This window comes from Centruroides vittatus, unplaced genomic scaffold (genome assembly GCF_030686945.1).
Source record: "Centruroides vittatus isolate TY-2023 unplaced genomic scaffold, ASM3068694v2 contig_221, whole genome shotgun sequence".
Lineage (NCBI taxonomy): Eukaryota > Metazoa > Arthropoda > Arachnida > Scorpiones > Buthidae > Centruroides > Centruroides vittatus.
Window position 1 is genome coordinate 2818069 of NW_027121377.1, and position 25959 is coordinate 2844027.

The 25959-nt window shown below is 34.3% G+C and overlaps 1 protein-coding gene and 1 long non-coding RNA gene across 3 annotated transcripts in view; one reads left to right on the forward strand and one right to left on the reverse strand.

Moving 5' to 3' along the window:
• Nucleotides 1-6099, reverse strand: part of LOC136970888 (uncharacterized) — a 169326-nt gene extending 163227 nt beyond the window's left edge. Inside the window, exon 1 of the long non-coding RNA XR_010880056.1 lies at nucleotides 6031-6099. This is a non-coding gene — a long non-coding RNA (uncharacterized lncRNA). The remainder of the gene's footprint in view (nucleotides 1-6030) is intronic.
• The window catches only part of Eip78C (Ecdysone-induced protein 78C), a 116635-nt gene that overhangs the window by 1142 nt on the left and 89534 nt on the right, over nucleotides 1-25959 (forward strand). The gene's annotated exons all lie outside the window — the stretch shown is intronic.

Sequence of the window (25959 nt, forward strand, 5' to 3'; positions counted from 1 at the left end):
CGTTACTCTCTTATTACGTAATTAATACGGTGTTTACCTAGCCACTGGGCCAAGTTCGCCCGACGTTGTCGCCGGTGTTATGCGATAAGTTTGTCCCACTTATGCAAATGAGGGTGGTAAAGACCCCCTCGAAAACTTGGTCTACTTACGAGACATTGTTCTTAGATGCTGTTTGGTGCACACCCATTGCCAGTGTCGAATCGATATAGCAGTTGCTCCCGTCCAACCTCTGCAGTATGGTTTGGTCGCTTCCATTCCTTTCTACCAGTACATCTGTAGAGTGACCATCGTAGATGCTTTTCGATCCACCCCGCCGACGTTTACGTCGTTTAAACAAAAATCATTTAATGATCCACACCTAACACACTGCCCTACTATCCGCATTGAAGCCCCACTTGTCGTCTCTAGCCTTTAAACACCTCCCTCTTTTAATCCTCTACTTATAAACGCGTCGATCACCCCTCGAGTGTATACGCGTACTTCCCCCCGGACACCAGTTTAGGCATTCGCGAGGTGACTTCCGACACCCCTAAACACTTAAATACTATAGAAATATTTACACAGTCAAGATTAATAATTACGTAGCATGAAACGTCTGTTATAGAAAACAGCTGTTACTTCTGTTCGTTACAGAACACAGTAATTGTATTTTTTTTGTTGTTCATTAAAATTTGCAATTATGAAAATTCGTTTTTACATCGACGTTTTTGTTCCCCCTCCACTTTAATTTGCGATTAAGAGATAATCCCCTTTCCCCATTTGTAAATAGGAAACGATCCTTTGTTATCGATTTATAGTGTGTAACGCCGCTAAATTTCGTAGAAATACGTAAAAATGGGGTGGGGATAGAGGCTCGTGTGTACACGAAACAGTAAAAAAAAAACACGGATAAAATTAAACGGGAGAGGCACGAACATCATCGTATTGGAATAAATAACCCGAATTTAAAGCTGTTAAACACATGGGTCGTTCATGAGGAACGTGTCGAACACCCAGAAGTTGGCTTCTGGAAGAATCTCGTTTATAAACATAGTAACTTCTCTTTGACAAAATGGACTATGTCACATGACTCCGAACGACTCGGCTGTCTATCGATCAAGTCTTTTCGAAGCATCAAATTTCGCCATCAACTTCTCCACTTAATATATTATAATTCCGAAAGAAAATCATCGAATTTATTCGCGAGGAACGGTAAATTTTCACCCCCCGGACTGACCTTTGTGACGTCATAAAGGCTCCAGCAGGCGGGCATTTTAAAGGCTCGGATCCGGTAATCGTCCCGTGTTTCGTACGCGATTAACTGTTTGTGTCACGAAGTACAACACCGGAAAACATTGCGGCGGTTGCATCCCCGATTAATGATTTCGACGTCACAAGACGGCAATGGGAAGCTAAGAAGGATGACTATGATAGATTATTACGTCACAAAGAGTATAAAAGACTACGTTTTCTGACACTAGACGACGGTAACGAAGAGGTGGTATTTTTAGTGCCCCGAACAGCGTTTTTGATATTATAAGACGACACCGGAATAGTAAGAAGGTCGCTTACTTATCTCGTGTCTCTATTAGAGATTATTACATCACAGAGAGCGTTAAGGGATCATTGTTTTCTGACACTATACAACGGTAATGAAGAAATGGCACTTTTACACCCCCGAATAACGTTCTGACATCGCAAGGCATTACGTGGCATGCCTTTGTTGTGTCTGCTTTTCTTACATAGTATTACATCACAAAAGATGTTAAGAGGTCATTGTTTTCTAACACGTAGAAAACCCTAATAAAGAAGTGACGTTTTTAGTACTTTTAATGACATTTTCGATGTCACGAAATGGCATAAGTGCATAACTATTGATATAATAAAGCTCGTGACGCCACAAAAGGGCCTCGAATATTTCCGACCCTTCAAAATGGCAGTAAGAAGGATGCGTAATTAAGCGGTTGTTTTCAAACACTAGACGATATTATGGGGCCTAGAATGACGTTTTCGACATCACCAGACGTCAGAGAACATTAAGAAGGATGCTTAATTGTTTCGTGCCTCCGTTAGAGATTATTACGTCACCAAGAGACAACTGCCTCTTAACACTAGATAGCGATAATGAAGAATTAACTAGGAGCTTAAGACGGGCCCGACAAACGAAGACACGTCCAAGGACGCCCACCCTTCAAACAACGAAGTGGATTAGTCTCCCCTACGAAAACGAAGGCTTTTTTTATGCTCGTCCGAGTATAACCGCGCTTTAAGAGGCGCGTACATAATTTATTTCACGAGATACACCAAAGGCGGTGTGTGTGTGTCCGGCCTACATCTGTTTCAGATAAATACCCATTTTAGTATTAACTTACAGAATTCTTCTCAAAATAGTAAAATAAGTCGGATTTACTGTTTAATGAAAGTTAATACGATTATGGGTCTGTACTGTTTCATGCACTCTCTTTTGATACTTGGAGAGAAACGAGAGAAGCGCCTCCAACGGAAGAAGAAAAAAAAAGAGGAGTACAAAACGGGCGATACCAAGTCACGCCAGCGGGATATACGCGAAGCTGGTGTTTCGCGTCGCGTCGCCATGTCGCGCTTCACACGCGCCACCCGTAGCGGGAAGTGCGCTAGTGCGAAAGGAAGTGCCGTAATCTACATCACGTGCTGAGAAAGTTTATTAATTCCTCTAACGAGCCATCGTCGAGGGGATTTACCTCCGTTTATCTTTTTAATCCCTCTTCTAAATTCCGAATTAAAGGGGGAGTGTGCGAATTAATCCCGCGCGCGTACGTTCTTCCAGTACTAAACGCTAAAACGGGGTATTATTTTTTTTTATAAGCTCCTTACTCGACAACGAACTGTCTATTCGACTCTGTAATGTTCGTTCACCCCGGCGGTTCACGTGACGGCTTCACTTCCGCGTGACGTCAAGGACGATGCCGAGTGACGTCACTGTAATCGAGACGAAGCTTCGTCCTTAAATTATTGGGGAGTTTCCGATTTTTCCGCGAAAGTGTCGGACGAGCGGCATCGAGTTACAAATGTGTTACACTTGATCTAAAATCTGTTACGCCGTGTCGGGTAGTTGCGGAGTAATCAATAGCGAAGGCATCCAGCGTGCAATGATAAAGGGTATCCCATCTAAAAGGGGGCGCAGCGCGACTCGGATGGGGTTGGGGGCTCCATTCATGTAAATAAAGGCAGATAAGAAGTGTGTTTCTACCTTCACGTGATTGATCGCCTTATAAAATGCTCTAAGGAAAATGCCCCCCAAGCGAAATTGCTCCTCAGCTCTTTAAAATGCACTCCCAATTCGGGGTTGGTACGGGGTCTGCACATGTATAGAGCGACACTTTATGAAAAATTTGCTTAAATTCTCGAAGTACAGGACCTAACTTGTGTATCTTCATACAGCAATTTTAGACTACGTTACTGCATTTTTAAATCCACGTTTTCTTAATTCGTCAGTTCTAAATCCAATGAATTTATGCTTAAATATTGTTAAGGCAGTGTCAAAGAGGGATTACGTCAAGCCGATACCAAAAATTACTTCAGGTTATTTATAAAGTCCACTCTTTAAAAAAAAAAAGATAAATTCGAATTAAATTTGATCCCAACTTTAGTGACGTTTCTTTCATTTTATAACCGTTTTTTATATGTTTAGCCGTGAGATGTGACGTTACAAAACAGTAATTTATCGAAAGAAAAGATATAGTTTATAGAAAAGAGTAAACAAAAAAGAATTAAGAACAGTAAACAAAGTAAACTTGTGTTCGCTTCCTCCCTTTAAGTACAGTTATCTCAAGTCTTTTTTTCTCTTTATTGACATTATAAAACATAAAAATATATACTTTATCATCCGCTCTTCTGCATAATAACGCGTGTTGCTAGTATTTTACAGCTTTCACATCAAAAAATATTTTTTTTCGTGTAGAAAACAGCGGAATCTTCATAAAATTACACAAAATTTATACACGGACTTCTCGTATATTTGTACAGAAATTCGCTTTATTTTTCCGTAAATATTTAAATTTTCTTATTTAATATTTATTTAATGTGTATATATTTTGCATCTTTCGACGTTTATACAATTATTTTTCTATTATTTATCCGAGCGCACGTGTAAAATCGACTTTAAAAGCCAAGATTTATAGGTTATAATCCCCTTCCTCGGACTAAATAATGCGAAAATATATCCATTAAATCATCAAAATGAAGCTAAAGATTATTTTCGACAGCGTTTTAAATTTATTAATTTAAAAAAATGCGAAACATTCGAAAGTTAAGCTAAGCGAAAACAAATGTCGACTCAAGATAAACAAGGAACACGTGTACAACGAAATTGATTACTAATTCTTTTTGTCAATTTCACTAACCACGTGTTCAGCCTCGAACCGGATGTCGAGAGCAAACAACTTTCCATTTCCGGAAGCAGGAAATTTTTTCTATTTATTTATTTATTTTTTATTTTCTAGAGAATTCGACGTCGATTTCTAATTCTTTTTTAAGAAGAAGAATTTATTTTTCCTCGCGATTACTTATTATTACCTCACTATTTCCTCAGTTTCTGTTATCCTCGCCATGGCAACAGTGCGTGACGTAATCCAAGCGAAAATCGAAACTTGATGGATCGCTGCTTGCAAATCAGTCGCTATCGGCGTTATTTATCTTTTATCGATCGCTAAAGTATTTCTTAAACTAAATCTTTATTGTTTATAATATTTTTCTTTTTTTTTCTTTTTAACTTTACAAAATGCCGACCACATGACTCGCAGCTGGCACTTACTCTAAATAATCTCAATCACGTGACTAGCGGGTCAATGACCGTAGTCATAACACGACGGGAAATTTTTCTAATTTAATCAACCTTTTGATGTGTTTAGAAATAATAAAATCATTACAACGTTCGAAATTTTAAAAAACCGTTAGGCACGTGACCGCCCGTTATCGTCTGCTCTTACGCTTACGTCAACGTTTAAAATTTGAATTAAAAAAAATAAAAAAATAAAAATAAGGGAAGAGGAAAAAACTTGCTGATGGTCGATTAAATAAGAAAATTATAATTTATTTTTTTCTTCCTTAAAATAGTTTTTAATTTTGTTAAATTTCCATTTCATTTATTTTAGAAATTATAATTAATTAAAATCGATGTTCGTTTTAGTGCTGCCATCTGTTATGGAATAATCGAACTTTAACGGTGAAATTCTCGTTTTAAAACTTAATTCGCTTTGTAATTAATTGTAATTAATTACTTGATTAATCGCTGTTAATAATTATTTAATTGACTATTAATAAATTCAATTATATAAACTCAAATCTTTATCGTGTCAAAACATTTTTGAATAAATAACTTTCTCAATTGATAAAAAAAAATTATAATATGAAATAGGATAAAGTCTTCAAAACAATTTATTCTATAATGTTACAGTTAGGTTTAATTTTTATTATTTTTCTCTACTAGATGGCGATAGTTATATACTTTTATTTTTTAAAAAAATAAATAAAATTTAATTACTTATAATTCATTTTCTTTTATGAAATTTATAAAATCGTATTATAAAATATAAAATAATCTATTTATACATTTCAAATCTCTTTTAAGTCTATAATTTTATGGAATTGAAAAAGAGTTTTAATATTAGTTATATATATTAAAGATAGATGGCACCACATAATTTATAAGTAATTCAGATTAAAACCTGAACATTTTTCATTCTAAATATTAGTTATTTACAACTTGTGTTGAAACAAACGGGCGTGTTATACATTATGACGAAAAATGAGATTTTTATTATTATTTTTTTTTTATAGAAAATTTTACAAATTTTTTTAGTTAATTATACATAATTTTATTTAGGAGAAATTTCTACAATTTTTATAAAATAATTATATATAAATTTATGATTAATTTTATGCATGAAAATGCAATTAATTTAATTAAAAATTGTATAATTATTTATAAAATTGAATTTAAATCACGGAGTTTATTAAATTCGATTTTTTTCTGTAAAATTAGTAATTACAGTAGAGCATCGATTATCCGACCCCGATTAACCGACTGCGTTCTAATCGGCAAATTCAAATGTCCGCTAGTGATGTGGCGCTACAATATTTGGCTTGTCTTGGCTACTTTAATATTATTTTTGTTAAATTTTTGCATGTTTTAGCTGGCATCACTGGCTCGACCATGAAAGGGAGGCTAGTATTTAAACCAGGCCTAATACACTATACTAATAATGTATTTTTTTCATACTTTTTGGTTATCCGACTTTTCAGTTATCCGACCAACCCCAGTTCCCAATTAAGTCGGATAATCGATGCTCTAATGTATCTGACATTTTGGGGAACTTCTGGGGATTTTTCTGTTAAAATTTTTTGAAACTTCGAAAAAGTAGTAAAGAATTCGAGGAGGGAATTTTTATTTTTTAAGTACTGAAAAATATTAAAGAGAAAACGCTTCAAATATACAGGTTCACTTTTAGAATAATTTTTATCTTGTTTCAAATTACAGAAATTTTGAAATAAATTTAAGGAATTTTTTTTTTAAATTTACGGAAAAATCTTATAAATTTGGGGATATTTATAAACATTCGGAAAATTTTTATCGAGTCTCGAATTACGTTGTAAAGAGTTAAATTTTGATTTGAAGCTGCAAAAAATTAAGAAATAATTCATCAACAATAGGGAAATTTCCTTTGAGAAAGAAAAATTCTTTCCTTAACGGAAAAAATTTTTAAATCTTAAATCTTCGTTGAAATTATTGTAATAAATAATTGTTATGTAAAAATATTTTTGTAAATGTGTTACAAATTTTTACAGATTTTTAGGGATTTTTGAATGTACTTTTTGTCAAGCTTGGGGATAAAAGGGAAAGTTGTTTACGTTATATTATCATTCGTAGCCAACTTTTGTATACACAATGATACTAAGAAACTATCATCACTGCACGAAATTTTAGAGATAAATGTGGAAAATTTACGGCATTCGACTATTTTTATGGCAAATTAAAATGTTTTTAGAGCTGGGAGCTTTTGTAAGCGTTGCAAAGTGAATAAAAACATTTTAATAAAGAAAACTGCTGTAAGGGTGGTTTCCATTCGAAGATTTTAAATTATAGTTTTGGCGTAGGAGAAGCAGCTGCGTGCAACACCTTTTTTTCCAAAGACACCCTTCGTCGTCGACACAACCTTCCATCCCCCGTTTCCTGTCTTGCCCGAATCAAAAATACTGAAATTATAGGAAACAGCTGAGATGTCACGCTGAGAAAATCTCTTATCATACTAATGGACAGAACAAACACTTAAAGTGGCGTTATTCTTCCACCCTGCAAAATGTCTTAGCTTCGATTGCATTGCTATTGTGACGTGTGAAGTGAATGGACACAGCTTTCACCGAAAGTAACATCCTGTTGTTGACCTATAAACTCCATATAAACTAGAAGGTGTGGGTATATCCCTATATCCGATAACTATGTCAACTGCTGATGCAAGATGTCTTCTCCTCCACCCATATCAATCAAACATCTGCATATTATCTAGATTATTCGACTGCTTTATAGGTGAAGAGAAATACAGTTTTGCAACAGGTATTTTTGCAAAAATATCCGTTTTTTGCGCCAAGTTTTGCAATGTTTTTCTTGCTTACTCCTACAAATTGTTATTTTCAGTACTTTGCTCGAGTTAAACAAGAGCCTTTCCTACTTGCAATTAGCTTAAACGACATTCTTTTAAACATTCTTTGCTGATTTTCCCTTCTAGAGTAATACACGTGCGGTTTCTACGTCATAAATCGTTTTCTCCGTCACGGCGGTTGATTTACCCCTCCCTTTTTTATATGCACGCTCATGGATCTTAAACAAGTCTCGTAGAATTTTCATATTTTATTAAACATTTTATGTAAGATTAAGGGAGATTATCTTTAGATGCCAAGTAACGTAAACAGTTTTACGACGATATTTTATTCTCGTGTTTGCACTTAAAAGAATTACTTCACACCCTCGGAACGGTTGCGACGTGATGGAGGTGATGTGTGAATCTAGTTTGTCTGCTCTCTTCGAAACTCCCATTAATGGGATATTAATAGAATTATTAACATTAAATAACGCTTCGTCTCGAATTAGGACAGCGAAGAGAATATTGACGCAACCAGACTTTTTTATTCCTTCTCCCGAAAGTATTTTTGATCTTCTGACATCGAAGCGGGTCAAGGGAAGTGAGAGTCTTTACCAAACGTTTATCACGTTATTAGGTCAGTTATACAGTTTTTCAACAAGAAGCATAACGGTATTTTACCATGTCGTAATAATATCTTAAATTAAACAGGAAAAAAAAACACACAGAAATTGTTAGGTGCCACGAAGATCCGCGATTAGATTTTTCTAACTCGTTCCTAAAGGTCACACAAGACTGCACCACGTGGGAACTTTCTCCTGACAGGAAGTTTTCACCTCCCTTATTTACGTCTCTGCTGAACGAGGAGGACAAATAACTCCTTTCCCCTCTAAGAGGGACTTGTTTATCCTCACAAACTGACCGCTTTCGTTTCTTGCCGTGTGATTAACGGAATTCTGTCAAACAATTTGTTTCTTTTAAAGTGCTTTGACAGAATTTACAATGTGGAATAAGATTTAGACACGTAATCTGCCGTCCTATCCTCCTCCGTAAATTTATTTCTAAAGAATTTTAAATCCTGGCTGCTTGGCAGTGATTTCTATTGTACTAAATCAAACTTTCTCTGATTCGTAATAATTTAAATGGTCCTAAACACGAAAAGAAATTTATTTACGCAACGTTTATTAATAGACGCAGTGCCGGTGTAGTGATGCAGTGGTGATGCAGCACCCAAGAGACCTGATTTGGCACAAACTACTACTGAAGGGTCTCAAGTACAAGGTAAAATCACAAATTTATCGTGAAATCTGATATTTTAAACCATTCAAACCGCTCAGATCTCGAAAATGTATGAGAAATTGGCATTCTTTGTGAAGTGCCTCGCAATAGATGCTTCAATGGCTGTGCCAACTTTCCATTCATCTCGCCTTTAAAAGAGATAAATGACGCGATGGGATCTCTGAAATGTTTGTGTGTGCTGCGGAACACACGCGGAGAAGATGCCAACGTTCGAATTAACTTAAAAATAATTTAAAATGGTGATGCTAACATTGCACCTCCTTTGAAATCTCGTAGAAACAAAGTTCTATAAGAAAAATTGATTATTCTTTGAATAAAATGTCTAATTATCAATTGAATATTCTTAAAAATTGGCGAAAATATTTAATTTTTTACTCGAATGCATCGCATATTTCCCATTTTATCCTTTGCAAGTAGCTCGAATATTGAAACATAAATCACTCTTCGTAAGGAAATTAAAATGTTATACGAACGTAACTTGGATCAATTTACTAATTCTCCCTTTGTAGAACGTAAAACGAAATTGTCGAATTAAACTAAGCAAATTCTAATTATAGCTATAAAAATATAACTGTTCACCACGGCATTTTTTGCAATTAAAACCAACAAAGATGCCATTTACCATTCCGAAAGTGATCTCGGAGAAGAGTCACTTCCTTATCTTGCTTTTTTATGTAGGAAGCGAGTAGATTGCGACTCTGCATACAGGCAAAGTAGCCAAATTTCCAAGTTTAAACCAACCCCGTGTGTGGTTGTTGTTTGGGGAGTTGCACGCCCGGCCGGTCAGCAGGTTGTCCACCCCCCGAGTGCAGGTGGTGGGTCGAATCCCAGTCAAAATAAGTAAACGTCTCCCTACCCAGTCTGAGAAGAAACTTTAATCTGTGGGAATCCGACCTTGGACAGAAAAACAGATTTGTTGTGTTGTCCATTGAGCCACCGTTAGTTTTTTTCATGGACCCTTCTTCATCCGGTGTTTTTCCAGTAACGAAACACATCAAAAGAGGGATATATTTACTCTTTTTTAACGTATTTTTCCCTTTCTTTTCATCGTTTCATCCCTATAATTCTCATGGATATCTGCTTTCTTTTAATAAAGAGCCTTTGAAAAATATGTACAACTCGAATGATCCTTATCATCTGTCCACTCTCTTTAGCTCTAAATGTGAATATTATCTTCTACCGACCTTTCGTATCCGATGTTTGTGTTGGTAATGATGATGATGATGATGATCGTTTTCTCGTCTTCGCTATCTCTTCCTCGTTTCGTGATCTCGTGCCGAACGATAAATACTCTTCTGCTCGTGACGGACTATGATTCTCGATGGTCCGTTACGTGTTAATTAATGAGCGATTGTCGCGTGCGTGTAAAACACACCCATCAAATCGTGAAGCTTTAAGAAAGCGAAGCGCAAACCTTATGCAAGACCTGATTAACCATATAAAATACAATTAACCACGAAGATTTTAAATTACAATTAACACGAAAAGTCTCTAAATCAATTACAGTTTTGATAATCCTAAAAATTCCATCTTTCGGGCCATTTTTACTAATTAAAGGCTTGAAATTTATCAGTAATTACGGATTAGCTGCAAGGATGGTAGCGTTAACAACAATCAAGCAAGAAATTCGGTGAAATACCCTTTGTTGCAAAACTCGAATCTCGAATATCATTTGTGAAGTGCATGGAGAAGGAATTTAACCAAGAAAAACGTGTAAGGAGGTAACGAAGAAGAGAACACGTGATAAATAATCGTGATTAAGGGTTGATTAATGATTTTTTAACGCATTGCATCGCTGAATGAATTTGTTAATTTATAAATTTCTATTGAAATTGGCATCTTCTCGCCATATCTGGCTTCCAGGGATCATTCTTCTTTTATTCTTTCGTTTTGGCTTTGAATTATTTATAAATTGTACGCCTAAAACGTAAAAATAAATTCGGGTTGCCGATAATAGAGGTATTAAACACCTGCAACTGAAAGCACAAGCCAGGGAAGACTGTTCAATGCAGCGAATTCTTTATTCTATGTGCGGCGGTACATACATATTTAGCTACAAACGGGACCGGTTCTACTTTTCACAACTATTCGCAGACCCCTACCTCCGTGAAACTTGACCCACCCCTTCTCATTCTTGTATATAAAGCTGACATTGTCCCTATATGCATTCACCTGACATATTTCTACATGATTTAGTGCATTTCTTGACCAGCTGTGTGCAGGTTGTTTGTTTGTACCTCCATGCCGATCTTATTTACTTTTATCTTTTATTTTTTCATGGTTAAATTTCTCTTCCCCCGCCCTTTTTATCTAAAAGGATCCCCTAAAGGATGCCGCATCTTATCGCTGCGATGAGCGAGCGCGGGGGGAGGGAAACGGAAAGTGTGATCCCACGGTTGACCGAATCTGCACGAGATACGCTCGCTCGACACCACGGAGAGCGCGTTTTGCACTTCTTAATTCGGAACTCTTCGGCGTCACACTCGGTATATTTGCGAATCGTATAGTTTCAGTTTTCTACTACTCGGGTTCAACGCCCAGGTAACGGCTCCTCTCGTCAGAAATCATGATGTCTCGTGCGGTATAGAGCGATCTTCCCCCAGGCTCTCGCACAATCCCGGAAATCACGAGACCCGTCTTCCCCTAGGGTGATCCACCTTCTTGCGTGCAGAACCTTTGGATTTAATGTAGTAATTTAATGCCGCTCGGAACTGATGACTACAACAATACTGATCGTGCCGATACACAATGTTAATGCATCCATGATTTACGTCTTCCATACTCCCTATTTGCAAACGGCCGTTTGATCTCCGCTTAGAAACTCGGTTCTCGTCCATCCCGAGATTTCTGATGAGAGTTTTAAGGTATGCGGATGCGGGGTCCAACCCCGCTCTCGGGTAGATGGTGTCGGGGATTTTTCCCCTAGGCTGTAAATTCCCCGAGATCCCCTCGGTGGCAACGCGAACGTTCGTCCCCTTCCATCGAAGACAATTAAGTAATAAAGCGCCGGTGAAGTTAACGTGTTAATTTGGTAGAGTGGGATGTCTCTGGTTTCGCTTTAGTTTCGCAAACGCGGCTGCCGTTAGTTACGTAGTAGGTCAGGATAACTGGCGAAATCGGTCGTTTTGGCGGCAAATGCTCCCCCTCGAAGTTTATAAAAGTGACCGCGTGAGTGGGGGTGGGGAGACGGTGTTTTTGCCACCCCAATGGCCCGAGTATTCTCACACAGGACAGTGCACCTAACGGACTCGTCCAGCCGCTACGCAAAACGCCTCTCTCCAGGGGTGTGCCAACACCGGCCGACGTAACGTTGCTCCAACCATTCACAACGTACCGAGTCGAAATGCCGGGGGGTCGAAACATGCAGAACTAGTCTCCCTCCTTTCTCGCTTCCGTGTCTCTCGCAGTCTGTGAGTCGGGGAGCGTAGCTGGTTCAACGACCCACAGGTAAACACCATATTGTAGAGTAGAGAGAACCAGTCAGTCAGTGGTCGGACGCTGACGGGAAAAGTTAGTGTCTCCGTCCCAAATCGGAATAAACCGTCGGTTTTTGTGAACTGTTTCTGACACGTGTGCCGATCTATGCTCTGTGGACTACGTAGGATTCTGCAAATGTGTTACGTGCAACAATAGACGGAATGGTGAGTCGAGTGACCGTCTTATGCCACATACTCTGCCACGGGAATAGCCCTCCTCCTACAACTCTCTACCCGTCCACTTGATGTTCAAGAACCAAGATTGTGATAGACTCGGTAACTTGACTGTTTCTCGCAATGGATGTATTTGACCTGGACGATATAGGGCCACCCCCTGTGACGTCGACGGTGGCCACCAGTCCGGAGATGACCGCATCGGAACTGGGATTCGATACCACATCCCCAGATTTCAGTATGTCTTTGTTTGATTCTTCGCCCCCGGAGAGGAAACCTTTTTTCGGGGAGCCTCCGACAGACGTGGTGTACACCACTTTACCCCCCTATCCCGGTGCAGAAGGGGAACCTACCGCCGGAGTTACACCCGTGGGTTTACTAACAACCGCTAGTCCTCAGGGAGTTCTGAGCAACGGTCTGGGTTCGAGTCCTCCGGCGGTGACGGCATCTCTTCCTACCACGGGCAGTTCTCTGGCCCTACCTCCACAAACTTCTGTCACGATAGTGTTCGAACACAACAATAACAGCCCGGTGCCCGAGAGCACCGCTCCTCCAAAAAAATATGTTTCTTCCAAGAGCATGGGAATTTCCAAAAGTTCATCAGGTAAGACCACACTTTTCACCTCGGTGGTGGCTCGTAAACGGATCTTATCTGACATAAATGCCTTCCGTCTTCTGTAAGTAGGGGGGGGTGAGTTTTAAATTTCGATTTAGATGCGCCCTTCTATCTTGAAAGCCATTTTGCAGCAAATTGGGAGGAGTGTTAAATTTCATAACTATGCCGTAACCGAGTGCAAATCACTTTCAGTTTTGTTGCTTCCTTAAAAGGGTGCGGCCGATCAAACAGGTGCCCCTACAGAACCGTTAGACAGAACCGGAAATAAGGGACAGTCTCCTTGAGGGATGAGACATCCATTTAAGAAAAAAAGCAGCTTCCCCCATAACAGGAACTGCCAAACGCCCTAGGTACATTCGGCAAGCCCAATGGGGTCAACGAACTCCATTCGCTTTCTTTTTGAATGTCTTCGATACCCACGTCATTCGACTTTACAGGATATGTGGTTCTTATATTGGCTGACGAAACATCTTCTCTTTAATATGACGTCATTGTAAACGACCAAAAATAAACGTGGCATTCTATTTAGGCCAAGTTCATGGACAAACGTGAGCTGTCGCGAGTGAGGTCAATGCTCCCTTCTAGCTTCTTCCTCGTTTGTCCTTGGTTCCCGCTTCGTGGCGTAAGGCTACATAGCTAAAAGGCGTAATGAGTACGTAACGGAAACACGTCGTGTGACTTTTTGAAAAACAGCAAAAAAGTAAAAACAGGAACTTTAAAGTGCAAATGAGGATCCAATACGGAAACGAATTCTTAAATACTAAACTATTATCGAAAGTGTCAACTTTCTACGTCTCGTATATGAAAGCCTCACCAATGGAACCATCACGCGTGTCATTGACCTTGCATAGAGTATCTGATAGAGAACACAGTAAAGTAACTGCTTTACTACAGAATTTCCACACTAAATTTATTCCATTTTGGAATCATTTTCATTTTAAATTTTCAAATAAATTTTTAATTGTTTAATTTTCAAGAAAAATTATTGTAAAACAAAATACTCGCCCATACTTAAAAGCGAATATTTTTAAATTGAATTTTTTGTTAGAAATATCAAAAATAGACTTAATTGTGAAATTTCGTTATGATATTTCATCTAGTTTCAAATTAAAGTAGACTTTTCAATTTTTGATAAATGCAGCAAAAGCATCTTCGTGGTTTCCGCTTGTTGCAAAGTGTCGAAAATGATATTTTCTAAGCATTTTAAAATGTAATTTAATTAATATCTGGACACTTCCCGAAAATTTAATCTTTTCCTTTTTCTAAACTAACTTTCCTGAAATTCCGGAAGTTATTGTTTGGATATGGATTCATAACTGCGCGCGACGTGTCAAACGGATATAAATATTGATACGAAAATCGTGTAGACTGGAGTTTTTTCGGATTCCAAAGCTATTTATTAGCCGATTTTGAAAGATTTCGTGAGATTCCTCCTTCCGGGTTGATGCTATGACGTCAGACCCAGCGAGACGAAAGCAAAGGTCATTGACTCCTATGGTGGTTCTCTCTTCGGCTCGTAAGGTACACGGAGTGTCCATCTTTGACCATTTTGCTGTCATTGAGCCACTTTCACACGCACGCGGTCCAATTTACGTAACGCTTTTGTGTCAGGGTTACTTTTATCATTACGACAATTTTTAATTAATTCGCATTAAAAAAGTTTTTGATTGTATGGAATGTTTCATTAAAGTGATGAAAGACAGGCAAAAAACACGGTCTTTATCTCTGCTCTTAATCTGGAGATTGAAGTTTATTCTGTGTTGTATTATGCGACAAAAAATTCTACATCCGGCCGAGTGGCGAGATGAGAAAATTCTCTCGAAGTTCTGTTCACCTGTACGAACTTCTACAGGTGGGCCAATATTACAAATAAAAGAAATCAATGGAACTTCTTAGATACTTCATCGTACAACTCGGATACATAATTATTACTTGTTTCGGGCCTCCTATTGTTTACGAGATTTGCGCTACCCAAAAAATGGTTGTAAAATGACGTCACGTAAGCATCCTTTGACTTTAATTAATTGGAGAAGAGACGATTACGTGTTAATTCGGGAGGCTTTTGTCACGTACATAATGGCCCCGGGTTCTTTCGCACAATAACTTGGCGCGTTGTCGTTATTATTCGTGCGAAACTTGTTTCGTTCGCTAATCGATTAATTGCGACTCTATCCTATCTGCGGAAGCTCGTACATTTGTCGAGGTGAAGGCTCTTATTACCTCTTTAATAACTCATCTGTCCCACTAATGGGAATCGAGCCATTGCCAACACCACTGTGTGTTCGCTCGTCTCACCCTCCTCGAAACTCGGTTCCTGATCCGTTTAACAGCGTAATAATGGTCGTATCTTTCTATAAAAATTAATTTTTATATTATAAAACACGTCATTTCACTAAATTTCATTATCCGTAAGCCTCTATTTTGTACCCAACTGTATTTACTTATTTATGTAAATAACCGATCTTTTCCAAAAAATTTTATGTACTATTTAATTGTTAAAATAGTACATCATTTCTAAATGAAAAATAATTCTTAGTAAGTTAAACCGTTATTTCTCTCTAAACTCCTGTTTTATTAGGCGTACGATGGCGTGATGTCAAATCATAGACATTTGTAGACTGATCGATTGAATATTTGTTTCTGCCTTTTAGAATTTACGTTTATTGTCCTTTATTAGCATAATAAATCACTTTATTACTTTATAATTGTTATCAGTATTTTTATTTTTTTACTTTAAATACATAAAAACGACAATTTTAATTTTATTTTCCATTTTGATATCTAATCATAGACATCTGAGTTTGTATTTGAGAATATAAAAGATTTTATAACACCTTCCGATTTGATTTCAAGTTCATTTAATGGAATATTAATTACTTTGTCGCCGTACCAAAGATTAATTTATAGAGTAGTAAATATTCAACTTTATCTCATGCTTTTAACTTTGCCGTTATGCTTGTAAATCATCGATATCTATCATTAAGATTTTTGTCGTAAATCATAAATTAATATCCTCTTTCGTGAAAAACACCGAAGAATATATAAGTACTGAACAAGAAATAAATCTTCAATTTATTTCTAGAATATTTTCTTATCTACATTTATTGCTAATTTAAGACAAAACGATCTCGGGTATCTATAGATAACTTTCCGATTGGCTAATCTTAGATAAATTACCGATTAGGCTATTTTAAAATAAATCTATATCTAAATAAATAGGAAACACGTCTTCTATAAATAGATGTCATTCATTTAATTATAAGATCTTATTTATATATTATCTATAATACATAACATGTTACCGATATCAATCTATTGTATATTATTTATCGAGCTTCCTGAAAAAGAGGCGTTCATAATCGCTGTTTATCAGGTGTTTTTCTTTATTGAATCGTTCCTAATCCCATTTTATCGATGCATAATCCGAGTATTATCTGTGGCTACCGCGCACTGTGATCCTATTGTTTGGCGGTAAATCAAAGTAAATTAAATTACGTTTTAATCCACGCTTTAAAATATTATAAAAATAATTTGGCATTCCCGAAATTTGATGTAATTATGGGTGCGTTTTTGGTGTAAATAACGTCATTGGATGTTGCAATGCAGTTAGTCGTGCCTCCTCGACAATAACTCTATACAAGTCTAACTTCCTCAAACTGGGTGACCTATAAACTCTCTAACCAAACCGACTTAACGAATGGATAATGGACAGAAAATTGCGCACATATTTTCAATTTTTATCCTTAATTCGTCTTATTCGAGTGTCTGCATCCTCCTGGATAATTTCGTTATCTCGTGAGTTACTTCCAAACCGAAAAATCCACGCTGAGTAATATGTCGAGTATGTAAAAGGGGTGGGTGCGGTTGCCCCATTTTTCCCATTACACGTGAAGTGAAAATGCGTTTTCTAGTTGTATGTAGGCTATACGCTGCTAGTGATTTTATTTATGGATATTCGTCGAAACTGGACGAACTCGTACAGGACGAAAGGCGTAGGTCTGTAAAGGATTTATTGATAAAGTTATACCCGAATATAACTTCTATTATCGGATCGTGTATGACTCTATTTATACATCTATTTAGAGAGACATTAAAAGAAAACGTGAAGATTTAGTTTCTTTTGCCGACTGTCTGGATATTTGCCTGGAAATCCAATTTGTTTCTGTATAAAGTTTGCAATTTATCACATATTTATATAAATAAATCCATACATAACCTCTAAGAAGGGTACTTGCATAATCAAGAACGAAGTTTTTTACATTAAAAAAGCTGAAAAATGTGTCACTTGACCGAAAAAAAATTATTTGTTTATGGTCAAAAATTGTCAAAAGGAAAAACAAATAAATCAAATCAATTTTTCTAAATTTGTTCAAATCTCTCTTAACTACTTTAACATTGTTGAAATGAATTGTTCAAGTGGGTAATTTAATATAAAGATACATTACTCCCAATGCCCAATTTTAGTTTGTTTTCATCAATTAATCGGATATTTACTACCGTAAAAGTAAGACAGGGCGAATATGGTTACCAAATATCTCGTTACGTCACTGGTTTAAGTAGAACAGTCAGGATCGGTTGGCTTCATAATAGGTGCAGATTTTTTAGCTTCCCGGATCTACAGACATTGAACGTATTAATAAAACATAAGAAAAATTCGTCCATTAAAAGGTTCTAACCTAATTGTTGTTTTTTGATAAGCGATTGTCCTTGCCAGTTATAATGTATCCATCTTCGTGATACGCGGAACAAAAAACACACACACACAAAAAAAAAACACGATCATACAATACTTTTACTTTTGTTTCGTCACATCTAGAGGATTAGTCCGGAAATGACAAACACTGGTTGCAATTGTCATTTGGGTTATTGCTTATCTCACACAAATTCCTATTTTCACGTTTTAAGTTACGTCTTCTTATCCTAATTCCTTTTTTTTTTCTTGAAAGAAATTCTATACTGACGTAAAAATCTCGTCTTTGTCCTCGTTACCCCTTAATTGATTAAGTTAACTTTATTGATTTGTTCGAATTTAAAATTTAAACAGCGATTGGTTATTTTTAAATTACGCATTTTTTAAATTTAATGTAATTGCCACTTAATTGGTCCGTTTAAATTACGTATATTTTTAAAGTAGAATGTAATCGAAAGCTAATTGGCAGATTATATATCGTAATTTCTTTTATTGGCTTGTTACTATTTTAAAATTTGAAAATATTCGAAGTTCATCGCTCTTTTTAAATCTTGTAAATTAGATAAATCAAAGCCTTAAATTTGAAATTTCTTGCAGTTCTTATAGGCAGTTTTTTAAAATATTCTAATAAACAACAGAATAATAAATAGTGATCGGTTTAGACTTTATAATTTTACATAATTTAATATTTTTATTTAAAAAATAAAAAAAAATAAAGTGTAAACTTTAGCATGAAAAATTAAATGTAAATATACGTATATATATTTAAACTCTTAAAAATATGAAGTAAAATTTGAATTTTTACGTATAAATTTATGTAATTATATAAAATTCAAAACCGCCATTTTGTAGAATCTTCAAGGTCGGGTTAATGCTAATAAATTGAAGATTTCATATTAAAACTTCCGTGTTTGTCTAGCATTTTAAAAACTAAAATATTAGCCCGTAAGAGCCGAGAGGTAAGCTTCCGCATTACAGAGTAAACAACCTTGAAAAATAAAAATAAAAATAAGACAATGTAAAAGTGTATAATTTGATTTCGAATAAATCAATTTAGTGATTACAGACAAGAAAATGTTAAAAGATTGATATAGGAATACGTTAAAAACAATGAAGGAAGCGTTAATAATGGGAGAGGATCTTTTCGTGTAATCCTCGTCGAAAGAAGTTTATATTTTGTATTCAGAAAGGTTGTAATACTCGGATTACTTGTTGGACCAGTGAAAAAACGTGTTAGTTTACTTTATCAAACGGGGTGATTTTTTAATCTTGTTGTCTAAAACCAGCACGAGGCCTTCGCTACTACGTTATTTCTCAACATATGATTTCATTACGATTCACGTTCTAATCTTATTTATCAAACAAATCAGAATAACTTTTTCCTTCGTTCCAAGGACTCCGATTCTTTTTTCTAAGAATCCGATTTGTTCAATACTGTTATTTTATTCATTTTTCCCGACTAAATTATATATCCCATAGTTATTTATGGATAAGAACGTAAATTGCCAAAAATTTAAATAGTCCTTGTACCTAATTTCCAATGTATGAGATGAGAATATATTTAATTGTGTCCTTAACGTGTTATTGGTTTAATCGAATACGTATTTTAAAAATCTACCAATAGCGAAACGTGTTTCGATATTAAAACATTTTGAATATGTAATTTATTAAATATTAAATTATTTAATAACTTACGAGTAAAGAGTTCATCTTAATTAATAAAAATAATTAATAATTTAATTAATATGTAATTTTAAGTAAATTGCTAATTATTTAAAATTCGTAACTAAAGTTAAAGAAATGTGCGTGACGACATTACAAAAGTCGTCTGCCTTCAAAAAAATTTTCGCTTATTTTTTTTAATATGAACAAACACGATCGTTATTCTATTAATACTTTAATCTATTTTAATCAACGAGTATTAATTAACTATTAATATCCTTCGGCACTAAAAATAATAATTCGATAAAGCGTTAACACTTTTAAAATGGAAACGTAAAATTCGCCCAAGAAACGCCCAACTCTATTATTTATTTGTTTATTTCCGTTATTATTACTATATATGTTAATGATAAAATAATTATAATAAATATTTTAAAGTTAACAAAAATTGCATTCTTTCAATTTAAAAAAAAAAAACATTTGAAATATTTCAAATCTGAATTTAAAAAAGTAAAAAGAAATAGTTGCAGATGAGAGAGACACTCCTATCTGTCCCTGAACTTGAAGCCGGTTGAGCGTGCAAGGACCGTTACAGCTCTTCCTTTCTATCTTCCTGAACGGTCACGTGAACGAAAGGGTTCATCTACCTTAAATAACGTGACGTCACAATCGTCCTTTCCACTTATTTTCTTTAATTTCACCTGTTATTCCGCGGAAATTTAACCGGTTGAATTTCCGGATATTATTATTTTTATATTTTTTTATACAGAAATTATAATTTTCAAAATATATTTATAAATATTTATTTTTTTAAACACTAAAAACTACTCTAAAATAGCAACTTACCTATCGGGGTGTCATTATTTTTCTATTTATGTAACATGTAAGATAATAATAATTCAGTTCTATTCGCGTCAACAACCTGATATACTTCTATATCCGAAATTAGTTTTAGTAATGTTATTTTCAGAAATATTTTTTGATGTAGAAATTTCGCTTTTTTCTCACCTTCCGCATTTAGTCAGTATGTGTATGCGTGTCTGCCCTCTTTATGATTAAATATCTAATTTATGAAACGTTATCTAAATATGTATTTTAAGTAGAAAACATAAATATCTTCCTTCCTGCAAAATTTCAACATATGATATTACTCATAGTTAAACCATTAACAAAGGGTTTTTTGTTCGCTCATTTTTTAGTTAAATTTAAATCGGATAAAACGCTTTTTGAGTAATTTTTTTATAGTGATCTGTTACGGATCACTAACATTTTACGTAATCGTAATTTATTTTTACGGAAAGAAACGTCCAAAACATAACATGCCTTTTTTGTTACGTCAAGTTCGATTTTTTAATTTTTTAAATTTTTTTTCGACGAATTATTTAAAATAATTTTGAATTTTATTAAATAAAAACACCAGCATGTTTCATTAAATATATATCTACATATAATTTAAAATTTATTGCTTCTTTCAAGATGTTTATGGATAGAAGAAGCTGATTAAAATTCATGTAAAATTTTTAAAAATTTAATTCTTATTTAATTTTAAAATATGTTTATTTAATTTTTGGTAATTTGGTGCGATAAATTATGTAAAAATTTTATTGATTTAGAACAAATTTTGCGTTAAAATCTTAATTTCATTTAATTAATTGAATAGTACACGTTTAACGGACTTCCCGTTTATTGCGAACAATTTAAAATACGTCATTATATACATTTCATTATAAACGGAAAATGCTTTTTTCACAATACTCGTCATTACGCATCTTGACTTGTTGTATATTTAATAATTTATAAATTTTTCTTCGATTCCGAAACATTCCATGCGATTAAACGTTCGCAGAGGAACGTTCCATTTCGTTAATCTCCTTATTAAACTTCGTATCCATTCACTATTAAGTTGCCATATCAATAATAAAGGAAGTGATTCCGGTAGGAGCACGTGATCAGCCCACGTGCCTGTGGTGTCCAATAGGAAGAGCGCAGAGGGAATACTCTTCCGGGTGTACCGTTATTCCGATGGTGTAAGTGAACGAGGCCGCTCGTTCGTTGACCCCCGACAGTCACGTGACGTAGTCAGACCTTGATATCCAGCCCAGCAAGTCAAGGTCTCTGTAGAGTGGGAGTAGTGGCCGTGACGGTAAACGTGAATCACGTCACGTTTCCGCCTGCGATTTCACCTGTTACTAAACGTGGATGAAGGAAATTGGTTTTCCGCTTCGAATCGTCAACATTGATGACTTTTCTTTATCGAAATTGTTTATTCAAAACTTCTAAAACGCTCCTAATCGCTTTACCGTTTTTAAAACTCAACTCTGACGTCGAGCGATGACGTCACGGCAATAATTTTAAATTCCATCCAATTACAGAACGATATTAATCAATTTTAAATATTCGTTTTGTGTTGCCACATCATTTATTTTCTTCGCACCGTTCTAATTTCGAGTAGTTGTTAAGCGAAACGCGCCAATCGAAATATTAATTTGTTTAAAAATATCATAAAAATTTGATTTAAAAAAATTATTGCGGATAATTCTTCCATTATACATAACTATGCACATTAATGTTATCAAACATGGATATTTCCGCAGGACATCCTTCTTTGGATCACGTGAGGTCGTTGACTCCTTACAACTCTTTGATGGATTAATTTGCGCTTGTGTGGATTCGGGATTAAGTAGGATCATTTGCTTTTATATAATCACTTTTCTCGAGATTTAATTAGGTTTCTCGTTTAAATTCGTTTCGGGCATTGCTAAAAAATTAAATATTTATTTATTTTTTAATTAAAAATCTTTTTTGTAGACTCTGTGGTTCAAGGTTGTAAAATTTATTATTTAAAATATTTTCTGTTTTATACAAGAGTAAAATAATTTTATTCTATTTTGTGGTTTGGTTAACATTAACAATGAATGGCGCAATGCTTACTATAATATGTTTTAGAAAAACAAAGGCTAAAAATAAGTAACATGAATTAGGTTACATACAAAACATTTTTCCCCCCTTCTTAAGTAATTTATTTATACAAACTGTTTTGCTGACGCTAACGTTCTTTAATTTTCATAAAAGTTGCTATTTTGGAAAACTCGGCTATTATCGTTCTCATTATAACGTGATTTTGGCGTGTAACATTGTACACCCAGTTGCATAATTAAATTATTGTATTGGCAGGTATCTCTAGAGTCAATTCTTAGCTAGAAGGGTTCGTGTACACACTAAATTGTGCAAAAATTGCTTGGCAAAGTGCATTGTTCACCGTTGAATACAAAGAAGTAGACTCAGGAACTGCAAATGCTTACACTAAATTATTTAAACTGAGTTTCTATTGGAAAACAATTACATCATAGGTCTCTCCATTACCACTCCCATAATTTCACTATCTTTCCCACTAAATTTCGGCATGTTACGACCACCTGCAGGTTATTAAAATCTACACTATATTGTCTTTCAGTCCAGTAACTGTGCAATTGTATGAAGCAATTTATAAGCAGTTAGCAGCAATCAATAGTAAACAATCCTCTACATAATTAGATTCATCTAAAATTCGAGGAATCTCGTGTCTTTCGGTATTGATAACTATCCTCCCACGCACATGGAAAAGAGATAGAAAAAAAAAAAAAAAAAGAAAATCCTCAAAAATGAGGTCGTTCGTGAGAGTTAAAATTTTCTTTTTCTTTTTTTTTTATTACCCACCTGTAAAATTAGGTCAGGATTTATAACGTTATGTAACACTTTCCAGTTTTACAAATTGTTATGTAGCTGCCGTTTTTTAACAGTGATTCTTGTATCATATGCAGTTAACAAGGAGAACATGCTTCTTAAGATTTCATACGAAATTAGAACACCTGAAAACTAGCTATTCAGGTCATTCTATATGTATACATCTTTTATCTATTGCACATATTCTAAATTAATTTGGTTATAAGATATTTATTTAGGAAAATTTTATTGTTTCAATTCGATTCTGCCTTCGAAATTGACCAATTTTGTGTCAATTCGTCATATAATGCGCATTTTCTAGAACGATGTTTCTTTTAATAAAATAAAATGAGAACTTTTCGATTAATATCACACATTTACCAACATTTTTATAGGTAAATTAAGAGAAATTTAACCCCTTTTTAATTAATCAACATCACAACACCCGCCTCTCTCCGCTGAAATTCAGCAGCCATTTATAAACCTGTCTGGATTCTAAAATTAATTCGGTTTAATGGATTTTTTAGTTAATTTTAAACAATAATTAATTAATTAATAAATAGCTTTTACTAAAAAATAATTTTACAAGAAATTTTCAAAGTTTTGCATAAAATTTCTATTATTTTTTATATTTTTTAAAACATACCTAGTCGAGCCATCTATCAACTGTTTTGGTAACTAAAGTAGTATGGTCTTCATATTGATATGTAATATATACAATAGATAACAAAGACATAAACTGTATGAATATCATTTGTCTTGATCGTTTCTAAAAATTGTTGGGTATGATTTAAGATGTTTTAACGATTTTAAAAACAATATTAATCAAATTTGTTTCGATAACTACAAACTTACATATATCTTGAAAACATCCGTTTCAGGAGAGAAACATTTTCACGCTTACCCGCACTAATTGAAAATCGATCACTCGCCGGTCACGTGACCGGACGCCATTTTATCTGTTCGATAGATCTTTCTGTTCCGAGATCATCAATCACCCGAATTCTCACAACTAATGATCCTTATGTCGCAATCATTAAACGAATGCTTCAAGTTTTTTTTTCTTAATTATGCATTTGTTTAAATGATTGCTTGTTCCAGTTTTATTTTTTAACGTTTTTTTAACGTGTGTAAAATATATTTTGATTATCCCATTCTGAAAGGTCTACTAACTATAACAATACTCTTATTAAATTAATTTTTTTTATGTTTTCGTTTAGACAAATAATATATATATTTTTAAAAATGTGTGTGTTATTCGCAAAAGTTGCGCCTTAATATGTGGGGAAGAGAACGGAAAACTATTCTAATAACGTGTATTTTTTCTTCAAAATTTAGATTAATTTAAATATGAACATACTTATGCGCGTCGTATACTTATCAAGAAATACGAATTTAAATATATAAATATGTTAAATACGATTAAAAACTGGAGTAGATATATTATTAAACTTCGGAAGAATAGCACTAAATTAAGTATTGCATCTAAAAATCGATATTTCGTAGAATTTAATGCGAAACTTCATCCTGTAAAAAATTGATTTGGGCGTTAAAACTTTCAAGTTGTCTGCATATTTTAGTAGATTAATGAATATAATTGAATAATATTATTTAAAAGTATAAAAATTTAAATTAATATTGAATTATTCTGCGCTTTTTTATTTATTTTATTTTTTTTTTATTTTGGTAAAAGAAATTACTCTAAAGTTCAGTTAACTTGTTAAAAATGTAACTTAATACCTTCACAAAGAAGGAAATGCAGATAAAGAAATGCATTTTTTCCTGTAGATTCTTATTATTAGCTTTAATGAAAAAATATTTACTTGCAACTTCATATTCACGTTTCTACATCATTTTGCGTGTATTGTGTTTCTATTTTTATCTAAATCTTTTATTTTTACTGTGGACATTATTCTTATAATGATAATTCTTTTCTTAACAATTTATACAAATTATATCCTTTAGTCGTAATAAAGAAAAATAAGTCATCGTTAGCAAGTTTTAAATGTAAATTTTTTTTTTACATAAATATATTTTAAAATTTATAATTTAATTATTTTAGTTTATATTTATATAGCGGAAGGTCAACTACATCAGGAGAAACTATCCATAAGAAACAGAAAAATGTACAAGATGTCATTGATCTCTTACGGGTGTTTTCATACGTTTCTCTTATATAAATTTATTGTGGATGATTTCTTTTATGTAGAGCTATTATTGGAAGTTTTGTAACTTTATTGTGTGAATCTTTTATGGAATTACCATAATTTCTTACATGATTTTCTATTTTACTCTTATGCTCCTCTGTTATGCATAGCTTCTCTGTTATGCTCTTCTTTCACTTGGATTTATGGTTATTCTGTGTTTCTTTATATAGATTTATGGTTTCTTTATGTAAATTTATTGTAGATGATTTATTTTTAAATCGATTGATAATTTTAATTTGTGGCTTTCTGAGGATCTTCTGACTTTTCTTATATATTTCTTTACTTCTCTACTTTCCATTCATGCGAAATTCTGAGATCTCTTTAAATAAAAATTATAGACGATTTAGTTCCTTTATAACGGGTTAGAAAGACACTAATTATTCTAGAAAAAGCAGAAAAGATTAATTTTTTCCCTTTTGCCAAATGATCGTTATATTCAATAAAACAAAATTAGTAATCAAGGAAAGCAACATCGTTAGTCGATTCTTTCAAGTATAACGAAATCAACGATGATCCGGAAGCAATTACAAGCTGTCCA